Source organism: Leptopilina heterotoma, unplaced genomic scaffold (genome assembly GCF_015476425.1).
Source record: "Leptopilina heterotoma isolate Lh14 unplaced genomic scaffold, ASM1547642v1 Lhet_238, whole genome shotgun sequence".
Classification (NCBI taxonomy): Eukaryota; Metazoa; Arthropoda; class Insecta; order Hymenoptera; family Figitidae; genus Leptopilina; species Leptopilina heterotoma.
In genome coordinates this window covers 605,516-622,070 of record NW_025110954.1, presented here as the reverse complement: position 1 = coordinate 622,070, position 16,555 = coordinate 605,516, and the positions used below count along the sequence as shown (strand labels likewise).

At 24.6% G+C, this 16,555-nt stretch overlaps 1 long non-coding RNA gene across 1 annotated transcript in view; it reads right to left on the bottom strand.

Annotated features, from left to right (window-relative positions):
- Positions 1-15,417, bottom strand: part of LOC122502806 — a 53,372-nt gene extending 37,955 nt beyond the window's left edge. The window contains exon 1 of the long non-coding RNA XR_006301670.1: positions 15,270-15,417. This is a non-coding gene — a long non-coding RNA (uncharacterized LOC122502806). The remainder of the gene's footprint in view (positions 1-15,269) is intronic.
- Between the last annotated feature and the right edge of the window lie 1,138 nt (positions 15,418-16,555).

Sequence of the window (16,555 nt, the reverse complement as noted above, 5' to 3'; positions counted from 1 at the left end):
AATTATTTTTGCATAAATAATTTAATTATATAGTTTTAAAAATGTTAATAAAATTCATTTCAAGAATTCTATTACCTACTTGTAAAAATTTTAATAAAATTCTAAACAAGAATTCAATTATTTCCCTAAATAATAAAATTTTTTACGATAATTTAATTATTTTTCCTAATAATAAAATTTTTCACGAGAATTCAACTATGCTATTTAACAAAAAATTAAATTAAATAATGCTCAAGAATTTAATTATTTTCATAAATAATTAAATTTTAATAATTAATTAAATTTAATAATTAGTTAAATTTTCATAAATAATTTAATTTTAATAATTTTTAATAATTGAGTTTTAAACAAGAATTAAATTATTTAAAAAAAATGAAGTTAAGTTATTTACAAGAATTCAATTATTTTCTCAAGCAAAAATATTTGTCACGAAAATTCAATTATTTATAAAAATTTAAATAAAATTCCAGGCAAGGATACAATTATTTTCGCATAAATAATAAAATGCTTCTCAACAATTCAATTACTCATTTTTAAAAATTTTAATAAAATTCTTCACAAGAATTCAATTATTTTCCTAAATAATCAAATTTTTCACGATAATTCAATTATTTTTCAAAATATTAACATTTTTCACGAAAATTCATAATTATTTTCCCAAATAATAAAATTTTTCACGAGAGTTCAATTATTTAACAAAAAAATTAAATTAAATTCTTCGCAAGAATATAATTCTTTTCTCAAACCAGTAATATTTGTCACGAAAATTCAATTATTTAAAAAAATTTTAATATAATCCCAGTCAAGAATACAATTATTTTTGCATAAATAATAAAATGCTTCTCAACAATTAAATTGCCTAATTTCAAAAATTTTAATGAAATTCTCCACAAGAATTCAATTATTTCTCTAAATAGTAAAATTTTTTCAATTATTTTCCCAAATAATAAAATTTTTCAGGAGAAAAATAAATAATAATAAATAAATTCTTCCCAATAATTCAATTATTTTCTCAAGCAAAATTTTTTGTCACAAAAATTTAATTATTGATAAAAATTTAAATGAAATTCCTGTCAAGAATACAATTATTTTTGAATAAATAATAAAATTCTTCTCAAGAATTGAATTACATTTTTTAAAAAATTTTAATATAATTCTCCTCAAGAATTCAATTTTTTCCCTAAATAATAAAATTTTTCACGAGAATTCAATTATTTCATAAATATTAAAATTCTCCTCAGAATTGATTTAAAAACAAATTTCAGGTAAAAATTTTTTAATAACAATTGAATATTAAAAACGTTATAGTACGATTTTTTAAGAAATAACTAAATTTTAAAAGATTATTAAATTGCAACCGTTGGAAATTTTAATTATTTTAAAACTGTAATAACATTTATATTTTTACTTTGAAAAATTATTAATTTATTTTCTTAATTCTTGTGAAGAATTTAAATTAAATTTTATTATATCTTTTTATTTGTTTACTTTTAAAAATTACTTTTAAATACAAATGTATTTTTTAGGATAAAAATTTAGGAAATAATTGAATTTTTCAGTAGAAGCAGGATTAGAATAAAAATAAATATTTTTGATTGAAATCAGGAAACATTGAGGGAAATACTGAATTTTTTGTGAATCGACTAAAATACAATTTTTTTTTATTCGTTAAAATTAATATTCTATAGATACTTTTTGACTATTTTTTTTAGTATTAAAGCTACTTTTTGATAGTTTTTTAAAATTAATTATTGAGTATGAAGCCTGTAATAGTTAACAAATATCTAATAACTAATATTCTAGTTTTACTGTCTATTTAAGTAAAAATGAATTATTTTTATAATTAATCAGTAAATTATTCATTATTATTTTATAAATAAATAACTATTGTAAAAATTGTGCAAATTACCATTAATTCCATTATTAAAATTTAAATTACGAAAATCAATTTCTTTTTCTTGTTCGCATTTGAGTAATTTTCGAATTGGAATTTTTTGAAATTGAGTTTTCGAAAAACATCGGCACTCATTAATATTTTCAAAATATCAAAGGTAATGTAATTTTCAATTAATTCAGGTGTTTAAAATTTTCTTTAATCCAATTTATGTTAATGTGACATTATTAATATCGCTTGTAGGCCTAATACGAAAAAACTTTTCTCAAAAATATGATTTTGTCATATATAAGGTTTTTGGGGTTTCTGAATTCAAACTTGAGGTCAGTTTTTTAAAATTCAAAATGGCGGATCCAATATGTCGGACGAGGAAATTAAGAATCCAGCCGATTTGCTGTTACTCCAATACAACTTGTTAGTTATAAACCGTCCGAATACCGCTTTTTATTATTTTTTTCAAATTTGATATCCTTTGAAAGAATGTGATTATAACTGAATCAGAAATATCAGAAATATGCGACAGATAATAGGAATTCTATCAAAATTAGATCCAATTTTACGTCGAAAGCAAAGGGCAGAATTCAATTAATATTTCATGGAAAACGGTTTTTGGAACGTCCATAGAGAATCACAAAAGATCTAAAGGTTGACACTTCCATTATAATAATAATTATAATTATTGTCGACCCTTTGCGTGAATCTCTCACAGCAACCATTTCGTAACCCTCACGGTCGTCGTTTTCTTTCCGGCTTTCGCCCCTAGAATCTCAGTTTGCGCTTCATCCCTTATTTCTAAGGTCCCTAGACCACCTACACTTTCATTTCTCAAATATATAGTACATATAAACGTCTAAGGGAAGGAAGGCGAAACCAAGGAAAATGGGTGAAACTAGAGGGTGGTGGTGGTTGGTGGAACCCCCCATTTTCTCTCGTGTGTTTGAGTTTGAAATTACGAAGCGAGAGAATTTATATGCCGGTGCCGCCTGTTCTTGCGCTGCTGTAGCGCAAGTAGAAGTTTCATTTATTTAAGGCATCTTGTGCTGGGATTCTCGGTAAGAGGAGACTTTTCGTGGTAGAGAGAGAGAGAAAGAGAGAGAGAGAGAGAGAGAGAGAGAGAGAGAGAGAGAGAGAGAGAGAGAGAGAGAGAGAGAGAGAGAGAGAGAGAGAGAGAGAGAGAGAGAGAGAGAGAGAGAGAGAGAGAGAGAGAGAGAGCAAAAGGGTAAAAGGAAGAGAGTAAGAGAGGAGAGGACCGTGTTTCTGTGTTCAAGAAAACCACCCTTTTTGGGGTGGATGAACCGGGGCCGAAAGCCAGGAAATACCGGCGACTTAAGTACCCTTCGTGCATGTACAAGGCGCGCACATCAGAATTCGCTGACGCTCTCTCAAACCGCTTTTCTCACTCACTCTCTCTCTCTCTCTCTCTCCCCCTTTTGCTGGGTAGAAAAGAAGGTTTCTTGCACGCGAAGGGTTATAACCAAGATGTGCTGAGTCAGGAGTGAACAGCCAGGGGAGAAATTTTACCCGAAGGAACTTGTTCGCTTATATATCCTCTACCTTCCCTCTTAGTCCTTTTTTATCCATTTTACCTCCACATTTTCTTTACGATAATCTAGACAAATTTTGACGCGGTGGGCACGCCTTTTCTTTTCCTCTTTTCTTCATAATATCATAAAATTATTCAGAAGCAAAAAATATATCATTACAATCATCAATATCATTATAATTAACTATATTAATCTTTGTACTAGCATTAATTCGCACGCTAAAGCGCGCGCCTAACTTCTTACTGCCTTTTTAAAATAAAATTAGCAATTTTAAAAATAAAAGAATTTGAAAACTTTCAAATTTTTGTTGAAAACACTAAAAAAAATTTTAATTTTAGAGAAATTACAAATAATTGCAGAAATTCAACTATTTAAAAAAATAAATAAATAAAATTCTTCTTATAAAATTCAACTTGTACAAAATTTGAAAAAAAAATTGGCAAAAATCCCAATTATCTTTATAATTAACAAAATTCTTCTCCAAAGTTTAATTATTTTCCTAAATGTCAAAAAAATTCTTGTCCTAATATCAATTATTTTCAAAAAGAAAATGAATTTTTCTAATTTCAATGATTTTCAATTATTTTAATAAAATTTCCCAAAAAAAAAATTCAATTATTTAAAAAAAATCTTAATAAAATTGTATGCAAACATTTAATTTTTCTATTTTCATAAATAATAAAAATTTCACAGGAATTCAATTATTATTTTTATAAATAATAAATTTTCTTTTAAGGAATTCAATTATTTTCATAAAAAAATAATTTAACATTCTAGAAAATAATAATTGAATAAGATGAAAATAATTTTGATGAAGTTACAGTAACAATATTCTTACAATAATAAATAATATAAAATAATGATTTTATTACTTGGTCATCTTTAATTATTGAAAAAAATTAAGAAATTGATCACTCCGAGTCGAGGACTCGGAGCAATCGATATCTTCATATTTTATAACAAATACAACTTATAAAAATAAGTTGTTTAATTTAAAAAACGTTTGATTTCGAGATTTTTGAATGTGTTAATTCCTGTTCCAAAAATAAGATTAAAAAAAAATAGGAATTTTGCAAATATTTTTCTTCTTTTTCTAAAACAAAATAATAATTTTGTTAAAAAAAATTGTGATTCATAAACAAAAATAATGCAAAATAAATTGCATTATTATTAACTTTTTTTATAATTTTTCTTTTCAAATATTTTCAATTTTCAAATTAATATATTGAAAATCATCGAATTGTTGCAAAGAATTTTATCAAAAAATTTAATGATAATCAAATGATGATGATCTTTCCTTATCAAAGAATTTTATTATTTAGGAAAATAACTGAATTCTCACAAAGAATTGTATTAAAATTTTTTAAAATCCTAATTAAATTCTTTTGAAGAATTTTTTTTTTTTAAACTAATGGAGTTTCTTTAATAATTTTAATTGAAAATTTTGAAAGCATTTGAATTTTATGAAGAAGAATTTTATTAAAAGTGAATTGAAAATAATTGAAATTCTTGCGGAGAATTTTACTAATATTTATAAAAATTGTTTCGAAGAATTTATTAAAATTTTTGGACATAGGTATAATTGAAATTTATGGGAATATTTAAAAAATATTTGAATTCATCCGAGGAATTCAATTAAAATTGTTTTAAAAATCATTGGATTTTTGTAAAGATTTTACTATTGAAAAAAAATAATTGAATATTGTTTAGAAAGATTTTACTATTTATAAAAAAATAATTAAAATGTTTCGCGAGAATTTTTGAAAATTTTAAGAAAAAATTAAATTTTAATGAAGAATTTTATAGAAATTTTTTAAAAATAAAGAAATTTTTTCGAGAAATTCAATTAAAGTTGTTTCGAAAATAATGGAATTTCTTTAAAGAATTTTATTAAAATTATGTATATTCAAAATCATTGAATTCATCACAAGAATTTTATTACTTTTTTGCAAATAATTGAATTCTTTCAATTTTTTTGACGAATATATTTAAAAATTGCATTGAAAGTAATTTAATTTTTATATAGAATTTTTTAAAAAATATTTTGAGAATAATTTTGAATTATTTTTAGAGAATTTTAAATTCTTGTTGAAATTGCATTTTATGGAAATTTTTGAAAATAATTAAATTCTTTCATGTAATTTTATTTAAATTTGATTAAAAATAATTTAATTCTTGTGAAGAATTTTACTATTTATAAAAATAATTGAATTTTTTCCAAGGATTTATTAAAATTTTAGAAAATATGAACAGTAATAATTAATTTTGTACTTAATAAGTGATTTTTTAAAATTTTGATTATGAAATTATTTTAAAAATTTATATTTGAAGATTAAAAATATTTGTAATTTGTATAACAATAATAAATTGAATATCACGTTCCGCGCGTAAAATTTTCTAGTAATATGTAATATAATATACAATTTATCTAAAGATAACAAAAACAAAAATATAAATAGAAGACAACTTCAGAGTGTGAGGGACAGAAAAAGTGAATGAATGAAAGAATGAAAGAACATTCAAATTAATATAGTTAATAGTTAATTCTTTCATTCCTTCTGTCCGTAGTTAAAAATATGCAGGTATTTTTCATGATTCAAAAAATCAAAATAAAATAATATTAGAAACCCAGCTGAAAATGTTCTATAGAATTTCACTAGAATCATTCTATAGAAAAATTATTAAAAATTATAATAAAACTCCATAGAATCGTTCTGGTGAAATTCTATAGAATCCAGTGAAGTTCCAGTGAAGTTTTATCACTAATGGTTTAGGAACTGATTTTTGTTTTGATTAGAAAAAGAATGTATATAGGATGACATTCTTTTTCTAATTAAAAATGAATCAGAAATTCTAAAAATATGCGATGAAGATGAAGAAATGATTTAAAGTTAATTAATACTTCTTCAATCTTTTTTGGATGCTACCATATTAATAAAATGTGTAACTCATTGTATTCTAATGAGGACTTATTTTTAGAATCTCAATCAAAATTTGACGACTTCTTTTCTCTTTAATATTGTAGCTCCTTTTTCGTAAAAAAAGAGCTTGGAAGTTTATTCCATAATCTTGCTCCTCTTATGATGAAGGAACATTTTACATGTTCTATGTTGTGGAATTGTTAGAGAAGATTTACTTTCTCGGATCTTTCTCATTGTTGTTTTTAAACTCAAAAAAAATTATGTACTTTATTTGTATTAATACAAGCAAATTTGAAAAGTTAACGTTTGACTAACGTTTGGTTAACGTTAATTTAATGTTAATGACCAAAAAATGTCGTTAGATTAACGTTAGCCTAACGTTAACTAATATTAACTTTTCCACCTGGATTGTTATTGTACAATTGATCTTGGCTCTAACCAAAATCAAAATTTGTAAGGCGGAAATTTAAAAAAGAGAAGAAACAGAAACGATAAGATACACTTTTTTCTCAATTCCACCTACGGAACAAAACTTTGATAATTAACTCTCCCCGTCTTTCTCTTGATGAATTATTTTCGAAAGATGATCAAAGTTTCTTGAAAGCTTGCCAATCTTCTTATCCTCTTTGTGTGCGCGCCTCTGCTCTCGTCTTTCCAACCTCAATCATAAAGAGTACGACGGAACAGGATCCTTTGTCTACAAGTTGAAGTAAAGCGGGAATAAGGGTGAGGGGGGAGGGTGAAGGTGGTGGTGGTGGTGTTTCGCGATTATAATTTAACGACGCCAGGCAACGAAGCAAAGTTGGCCCTAGAAATCAATGCTGAGACAAAAGCAAACGACGACGACGACGACGACGACGAAATATAAGGGAGTTTTGGAGATGAGTGTATGTGTGGGTGCGGGTCGACATCATCGTTGTGGAACTGTTTTGAACAGTGTGAATATAAAGGGGGGGAAGGAGGTCGTGTGGGGTGTCATAAGTATCCTGGTCCCGGTGGTGTGCCGTGGCTGAATTTCGGAGTCGTATTTTCCGTCGAGATAATACCCATCCTCTTTCATATATTCCAAACTGCTTCGATAGTACCAGTTGTTGGTATATTGTAAATATATCTCTACGCACAGGTCGGCGAAACAATGGAAAATATTCTGGCCCTTATCGTTTTGCATTGTTCTTCCGATAATTGACCTCTGACTGACAACAAATTTTAGGTTCGGAGAAAAATTTAGTTCAAACAACCTGAGAATTATTTTTTCGAAGCAAATACCATTTACTTGACTTAAATAAATTCCCTTCCTTTAATTAATGACTTAAATAAATATTTATTAGGTACAAAGAAATATTTATTTGATACAAATAAACTTTCATTACGAATTATTATTATTATTATTATTACAAATAAATATTCATTTGGTGCGAATAAATATTTATTTGGTGCGAATAAATATTTATTTGACGCGAATAAATATTTATTTGATGTGAATAAATATTTACTTGATAGATTATTTATTTTCTCGACAAGAAATCGTTTATTTGAATGAAAAAACATTTTTAGTTTTAAGTAAACTCATGAGGTCCTCTCCCTCTGAATGAGACTCCTAATATTCCAAAAGCAACCCCACCTTTCGACGAGGCGCATTTCGTGGCGGGTATTAAGAAATCTCGACGGACGTTTGGCGGTAGGCCAAAACATTCCTGGCGAATTAAAATTCCACGCCAAACGAATTTGAAATCTCGTGTGACCGAGATTTTACGACAGTTTTTCTTTCTTGATTAAACACTAAAATCGAAAGCCTCATTGAGGTTTATTAGAATCAAAAATTAATTTAATTGTTTAGTGAAAAATTATTTTCTGAAAACGAACATTATTTTTATAGCAAGAAGAAGTTTTGTAACTATTCCATTCACAGAAAAAACGAAAAATCAGTTTACTGTAAAATAAGTAAAATAGATAAAATTAGTAAAATCTAGTAAAATGTTCTAGGAATAGGAACGTAGCAAATTTTTTTCCAAATATAGTAAAATTTACTATAAAGAAGAAAAGTAACAAAAAAATTTTTAAAACTTTGCGAGAAAAATATATTTAGTAGAAGAAAGGATATTATAATAATGTTAAATTACAAAATGTTTATCGTATAACTCGAAAGCGTAGTGGTGGAAGGGAAAGGAGGGAATTTCAAAAGAAATCTATTTAATTTTCCAAGTTTCGAAATTTGCAATTTTCGAATAACTTCACCGGGTCAATTTTCAATCAAATCGGTTTAAACTTTGATCACTAAAGTTTGAAGCAGTGAAACTTTAACTACAATAACTACAAAGTGATGAAATTTCCACAGTTTCGCAAGAGACTTGAAAACTAAATTTATCAAAGAATTGGATTTTTTATTAAAAAAAATATATGAGAATTTTATCGAAAAATCTTATTTTGTAAAAGTCATGAAAACATAAAGAAGATTACTTATTTTAGTTGCTATTTAATTCATTACTAAAAAATAAAATAAATAAGAATAATTAAATATAATTCAATTCAATTATATTTTCTAGAATTTTTAATTATATTTTTTATGAAAATAATTGAATTCCATAAAAAAAATGTTATTATTTATGAAAATAATGGATTATTTGTATCTTCTCCAAAATTCAATTTTTTTAGTACTTTCAACAAAAATTTGAATTAAAAATTTTTAAATTCTTTTATTTTGTAAATTGATAATTTTATTTAAAAAAGTATGTAAGAAGTTACGACACGATATTATGTGAAAAAACAAGGGAATAAACGATATTTACCTTTTTAACATTTTTTGAAAACGATTAATGTGAAATGAGATAATTGCAAATCTTGTATCGTTAGTGATTAATATTGTTATTTTTAGGTTTTTTTATGGTTAATTATTGAAAATATATTTTATTATTATTCTAGAATAATTATTTATTATTTAATCGTTATTATTTAGTCGTACTTTATTTATTCGTTCAAGACGATATGACCAGGAATTTGTTTTAAAATAAATTTCATTTGGTTCATATCAATTTTATTTGGTTTCACCCATTAACGAAGGACGTTTTTTAAATAAAGCGAATTTTCTCCGCCATATTGGATCCGCCATTTTTAATTTTGTAAAATTGACATTGAATTGGTCATCAGCGAGTCTAAAAACTAGTTAAAAGTTTATTGCACTATGAATTTTTTTCTATGTCGTTGACGTTTAGAAATTGAAAATTTTTAAGTTTTGACCAAGTTATGAATATTTGAATGCCAAAGAGATTTCTATCGTTAAAGGGTTAAATACATTTTATTTTATTTAAATAAATTTCATTTGGTTCAAATAATTCTTATTTAGTTCAAATAAATTTTACTTTGTTCAAATTATTTTCATTTGGTTCAAATAAATTTTACTTGGTTCAAATAAATTTTACTTGGTTCAATTAATTTTCATTTGGTTCAAATAATTTCCATTTGGTTCAAATAAATTTTACTTGGTTCAAAAAATTTTCAATTCATTCAAATTTTTACTTGGTTCAAATAATTGTCAAATTTGGTTTAAATAAATTTTACTTCAAATAATTGGTTCAAATAATTCTCATATTTGGTTGAAATAAATTTTACTTGGTTTAATTAATTTTTATTTAGTTCAAATAAAATTTGTATTTGGTTCAAATAATTTTCATTTGGTTCAAATAAATTTTACTTGGTTCAAATAATTTTCATTTGATTCAAATTTTTACTTGGTTCAAAAAATTCTCATGTTTGGTTCAAATAAATTTTACTTGGTTCAATTAATTTTCATTTGGTTCAAATAATTTTTATTTTGTTTAAATAAATTTTACTTGGTTCAATTAACTTTCATTTAGTTCAAATAATTTTCATTTGGTTCAAATTTTTACTTGTTTCAAATAATTCTCATATTTGGTTCAAATAAATTGTACTTGGTTTAAATAGTTTTCTATTAGTTCAAATTTTTACTTGGTTCAAATAATTCTCATATTTGGTTCAAATAAATTTTACTTGGTTCATAGAATTTTCATTTGGTTCAAATAAAATTTGTATTTGGTAGAAAATTAAAAAAAAAAATGTTATTTTCCTCAAAAGAGAAATGCACATGTGCCAAATAAAAATTTGATTTGAAATAATAAAACAGTAGTCTATGAGTCAAGTATATATTTTTTAACTATGTGTAGTTATTAATACATAGTTTCCAATATTTCCCTTCAGAAATACCGAATTCGAAATACATGTATGCTCGGCACATAAGGAAGCTTTCGTAAAATTATACCTGTTAATTCACAGACAAGGTACCCCCCTCTCTGTACAGTTTGAAAGCACTGCTTTTCAAGTTGGTGCCATTTTCAGTTTTCGGAAACTCATGGACCTGGAGATCGCGTCTCTCTCACTCTCTGTACAGATATGTGTGCCGCCAGTGTACAAAGTCGTTGCTCGCGGCCCTTTCATTTGTAAACGAAATTACAGAATAAGGTTTGAGAACGTTGATGGTGTTGGTTTGGGGAATATATGGGTGTCGAGGTGAGGACTACAGAAGTGTGGGGGGATGGGGGTGGTATAGCAACCAACGACGATGTCGACGAGTGTGGCAGGATAGAAGAAGCAAGAAGGGAATAGCACTCTGAAGCAAACGGCTCAAAGGAAATTAAGGAGCATTCACTCCAGGAGAAGCTTCCACAGAGAAATATCGTCTTTGCCGACTTAGAGAGAATTGTGATGAGGAAAAGGAGGAGAATCCTAGAGAAGATGAAACTCGAGACTATTCACGACTTCTATAAACTCTCTTTAGATTCTCGCTTCCCTTTTCCCCGAGAGTGAAAAAGAATTAATCGATTCACACTCTCAGTCATTGTCAATATTCACTCACATCAATCACTATGGGAATTCGGTATTAAATTATGTAACTCACCAGGAATTTGCTCATTCATTTGTAGGGTTTTCTTATTAATCAATCTTTTACGTCCGAGAAATAGAAATAATAGGGTTTTCTTGCTTATATTTTTCGAAATGAAATTTTTTTGAAAAAAGGTTTTTTTTAAAACTATTGCTTAAAATTAAGAGAAAAAAAAATTGTTACTGTTTTCCAAATCTAACAAATTTCCTTTTGGTATACAATTTTCAAAAATGGAAATATTTATATTCTTTGGGTACAATCAAAAAATTATTTTTTACCAGAAGTTTCGGGTGATTTTTCTGAAAGCTCTACTTTTGAATTTTGATTTTTTAATTTATTTTTGATGACTCGAGCAAATATGTAAAATTTGACTATTTAAAGCAATATTTTTCCTCCATTTTACTAAATAATAAAAATAAATATCAGACTCTCAGCTTTATTTTAATGTTCGTGTAGATCTTAATATATATTATTGTTCCATAGTTTAGGCCAAAAAATCAAATAAATATTAAATAATATTAAAAATAATAATAATATTCAATATTTTTATCATCAGGGTTGCCACCAAAATTTAATTTTGTTTTTCCCTGATTTTTAGACAAAATTTTTACTTTTTCCCTCGACCGTAGAGAATATTCTGATTCACTCTAAAAATTATTAGATATTTAAAAAAATATTCTATTATATTTATTTTATGAATTTCTGTAATTGTAAAATTATTCGAAAACATCAAAAGTTTTATTTCAAATGAAATAAATAAATTAAATAATCATTATATTATTTTTCGATACGAATTAGGATTTTTAAAAATGTCAAATTCAAACCTTTTGAAATTCAATAACTTTTAAGAATATAATTATAAAACATGAAAAAAATCTTATCAATTTTACGAAATCAATTCGGAAATGCTTCAACTAAATATATAATTAATAGGAAACAAAAACTTCAAATAATCTCAAAAAGAAGTCAATTAAACTTTTTCAAAAAAATTAATTTAACAGGATTGTCATAGTTAAAAGTATGAAAAATTCAGATTTTCAAGGATTTTAATTTGAAACCTTTTCGAAATTCAATTATTTCTAAAAAAATTCTTGCTATGAAGCTTTTAATATTCAAAATATCTGAAATTTTAACTAAAATTAATTTTTCAATCAATTTTTATCAGAAAATTCTATGAGAATTTAATTATTTAAAATTTTAAATACAAAAATAAATAATTGAATATTTTAAAAATTTTAATTGTCATAAAGAATTTAATCATAAAATTTTAAATAATTGAATTCTTTCGACGAATTTTAATAAATTTTAAAAAATAATTACATTTTTTTAAAAATTTGATTAAAATTTATTGTATTAAAAATAATTTAAATTCGATAAATTTTATTAAATTTTTTTTTAAATAATTGAATTTCTTAAAATTTTATTTAAATTTTTGAGAATAATTAAATTTTGGAGAAGAATTTATTATTTATAAAGGTAATTGAAATTTTAATGAGAATCAAACATAATTGAACATCTACGAACAATTTTATTACTTTTGAAAATAACTGAATCCCTGTAAAAAAATTTTAATATTTATGAAAATAATTGAATTATTGCGAAGTAATTTATAAAATACTGGTAAATAATTAAAATCCTGGGAAATTTTCATTATCTATGAAAGTAATTAAATATTTTGCATAGAATTTTATTGCAAATTTTTCTAAATAATTGAATTCTTTTTGAAAATTTTTATTAAAATAGTTGATATTAAAAATGATTAAATTAAGGAAAATTTTCGAAAATAATTGAAATTTTGACAAGAATTTTATTAAAATTTTTGAATATTGAATTTCGAAAAATAATTTTATTATATATATAAAAATAATTGAATTTTTAAAGAAAATTTTTTTTTAATTTTTACAAATAATTGAATTTCTGCGAAGAATTTTATTACTTTTGAAAATAATTGAAATTGTGCGATGAGTTTTATTATTCATGAAAATAATTGAATTATTTCGAATAAATTTATAAAAGATTTGGAAATAGGTAATTGAATTTCTGTGAAATTTTTATTATTCATGAAAATAATTAAATGCTGGCGTAGAAATTTATTAAAATACTTTTTAAATAATTAAATTCTTTTGGAAAATTTTTGAAAATAACTGAAATTTTGACAAGAGTTTTATTAAATTTTTTAAAACTAATTGACTTTTGGAGAGGAATTTTATTATTTATAAAGATATAATTAAAAAAAAATTTTTTTAAATACCAATTGAATTTCTGCAATGAGTTTTATTTTTTATGAAAATAATGGAATTATTGCGAAGAAATTTTTATAAAAAATTCGTAAATAATTGAATTCATGTGAAATTCTTATTATTTATGAAAATAATTAAATACTTGCGTAGAATTTTAATAAAATAGTACCTAGATATTAAAAATCATTGAATTGAGGAAACTTTTTTAAAAGAATTTAAATTTTGCCAAGAATTTTATTACAATTTTTGAAAATAATTGAATTTCAAAGAAGAATTGACATTATTCATAAAAGTAATTGGGAGTTTGACGAGATTTTTTTTTTTAATTTTGTGATAAGAATTTTATTACTTTTGAAAATAATGGAATTTCTGCAATCATTTTTGTATAACTTCTTCAAAATTCAATTTTTTTTAGTCTTTTTAACTAAAAGTTTTCTATAAATCCATTATTTTTAATAAATAATTAAATATACTATATATTAAAAATTGAAACTAATTTCTAAAGAATTTGAATATTAAAAATACTTTTTAAATAATTGAATTATTTTGAAAATAATTGAAATTTTGAATTTTTTAAAATTTCTAATTAAAATTGAAAATTGAAATTTTATAAAATTTCTAATTAAATTAATTGAAAATTGAAATTTTATAAAATTTCTAATTAAATTCATTGAAAATTCAAATTTTATAAAATTACAAATTGAATCGAATTTTTTCCTATTATTATTAAATTCAGTTGAATAGAACTGTTTAATGTTTTTTAAATAATAAGTAAATTTTTACTATGAAAATTGTTAATTAATTACTATTAGAGATTATATTTTCTAAAATCAATCAAGACATCAAAAACTTTACTTTCACAGAAGAAATCACCCAAAATAAGAAATAAAAAAAAAGTTACCCTAGTTTTCGTTTTCATTGGAGGAGTGGTCGTCAGGACGGTGTGCTGTTTTTCATCCCTTATTTCGCTTTCGCCGTGAGGGTGAGACTATTAAGACGGGGGTGGCAGCATGGCCGCTTATCCGGGACTCCGCCCTCGAGTTGAGAATATATACGAAAAGTGGGGAAGAGAAATTGGAAAACTTGACGTTCTCTCCAACTATCTCGGATATTTATACCACATTTTTCTCATTCCTTTTCGAAAACTTTATAATTCAAAAACAAGTTAAGTCATAACTATCCCTCTTCGATAATTTTCTATCCAATCATTCCCAAGGCAGTAATTTCGAAAAAAGAGGGAAATTTATTATTTTTTCAAACTTCACAATTTCACTTATTTAAATTATGCTCACGGTTTTTCTAAGAATATGAAAATTTAGACAAAAGACGATTCGTCTTTTGTCTCAATTTTTATATTGACAAAAGACGATTTATTTTTTGTCTCAATTTTTATATTCTTAGAAAAACTGAAAAATATTTGAATATTAATAATTTTCACAAGTTTTCTAAGAATATTAAAATTGAGACAAAAAACGAATCAAAAGTGTTGCAAAGCAACACTATTAATTCGTCTTTTGCCTCAATTTTGAATTTTGTCTTTTGAGACAAAAAACGAATTTAAAAATGTTGCAAAGCAATACTTTTAATTCGTCTTTTGCCTCAATTTTAATTTTTTCCAATTTTAGAAAAACTGTGAAAATTATTAATATTTAAAATTAGAAAATCACTGTTACTTCAATTATAAAATTACTATTGTTATTAATTACTGGTTTATTTATTAATTATTTATTAATTACTAATTACTAGTATTTAAATTATAAGTTGATGGTAACTTACTGTTATTTAAATTCCAAAACTATTGTTTAAAATTAATTTTCAATTTTCCAATAAAAATATACAGAAAGCAAAAGAATAATTATTTATCACTTGAGAAGGTGATCTAGTATCGAATTGAAATTACGAACTGACCAAAGTAGAGAGACTGGACACTAGTGCCGATTCTACCACCACCAGTACACCCCCCTCCCTCTATAAATGCCCTTTTGTCGAAAAGCAGCAGTCCCATCGTGAAAGACGACCAGTGGTCCCCGACACGTATATGTGGGAAAGAAAACCAGTTCGTGTAACAAGACAGCAGACCAAGGATGAGATGGACAATCGGATTTAGAGAGGTCACTCAGAGACTCGATATATATATAGAAAGAGAGGGAAAAAGAGAGAAAAGAAATTACTAGCAGGAGAACCAGCTATATATGTGGCAAACCTGTTCCAAAGGGTCAGTGCGTGGCACAACTGACCCACTAAAGGGACGAATGTTATATTATCGTCCATCACACGTACATTCTGCTTCCGCCAATTTTCCTCCGAAATCTCCATTCTCCCCGTCGTTATATTCGGCCGTGGGAATTGTTACACTTAACGATTAATCCACTTGTGTAATTACAATCAAGCAAAGTCGAGCATTAAATTAACATTAAATTGTAAATCAAAAAAAAAAAAAAAAAAAAAAAAAAAAAAAAATCAAAGATCACAATTGGAAGATATATTTTTGAATTTCAAAAATTGGACTTTTTTTAATTTTCTAATTTACTAATTTTACTATGTAGTTTGAATTATATTGTACAATTGGACCATGTAATTCTAATTATTTAGTTCAATTTAACAATTTCACCATATAATTTTAATTATATGGTCCAATTGTTAAATTACGGTTTCTTTTCGAAAGAATAGAATCGGTACTAAAAAGTAACAAAATTGATATTCTTAAATTTGAATATACTTATAAAGAACTTTATCAAAATTTTTTCAAATAATTGAATTTTTACGAAAAATTGGATTAAAATCATTAATAATAATTAAATTCATTCAAGAAATGTAATTAAAAGTGAAAAAATAATTAATACACTCTAGAAAACAAATTGTATGACATTTTTTTAAATTATTGAATTTTTTCGAAGAATTTTATTCAATTTTTTTTAAATAATTACGTTTTTAGCGAAATTAATTTAAAATTGTATTAAAAATAATTGAAGTCCTGCCATGAGTTTTATTATTTATGAAAATAACTGAATCCCTGACATTTTATTATTTATGAAAATAATGAATTATCGCCAAGAAATTTT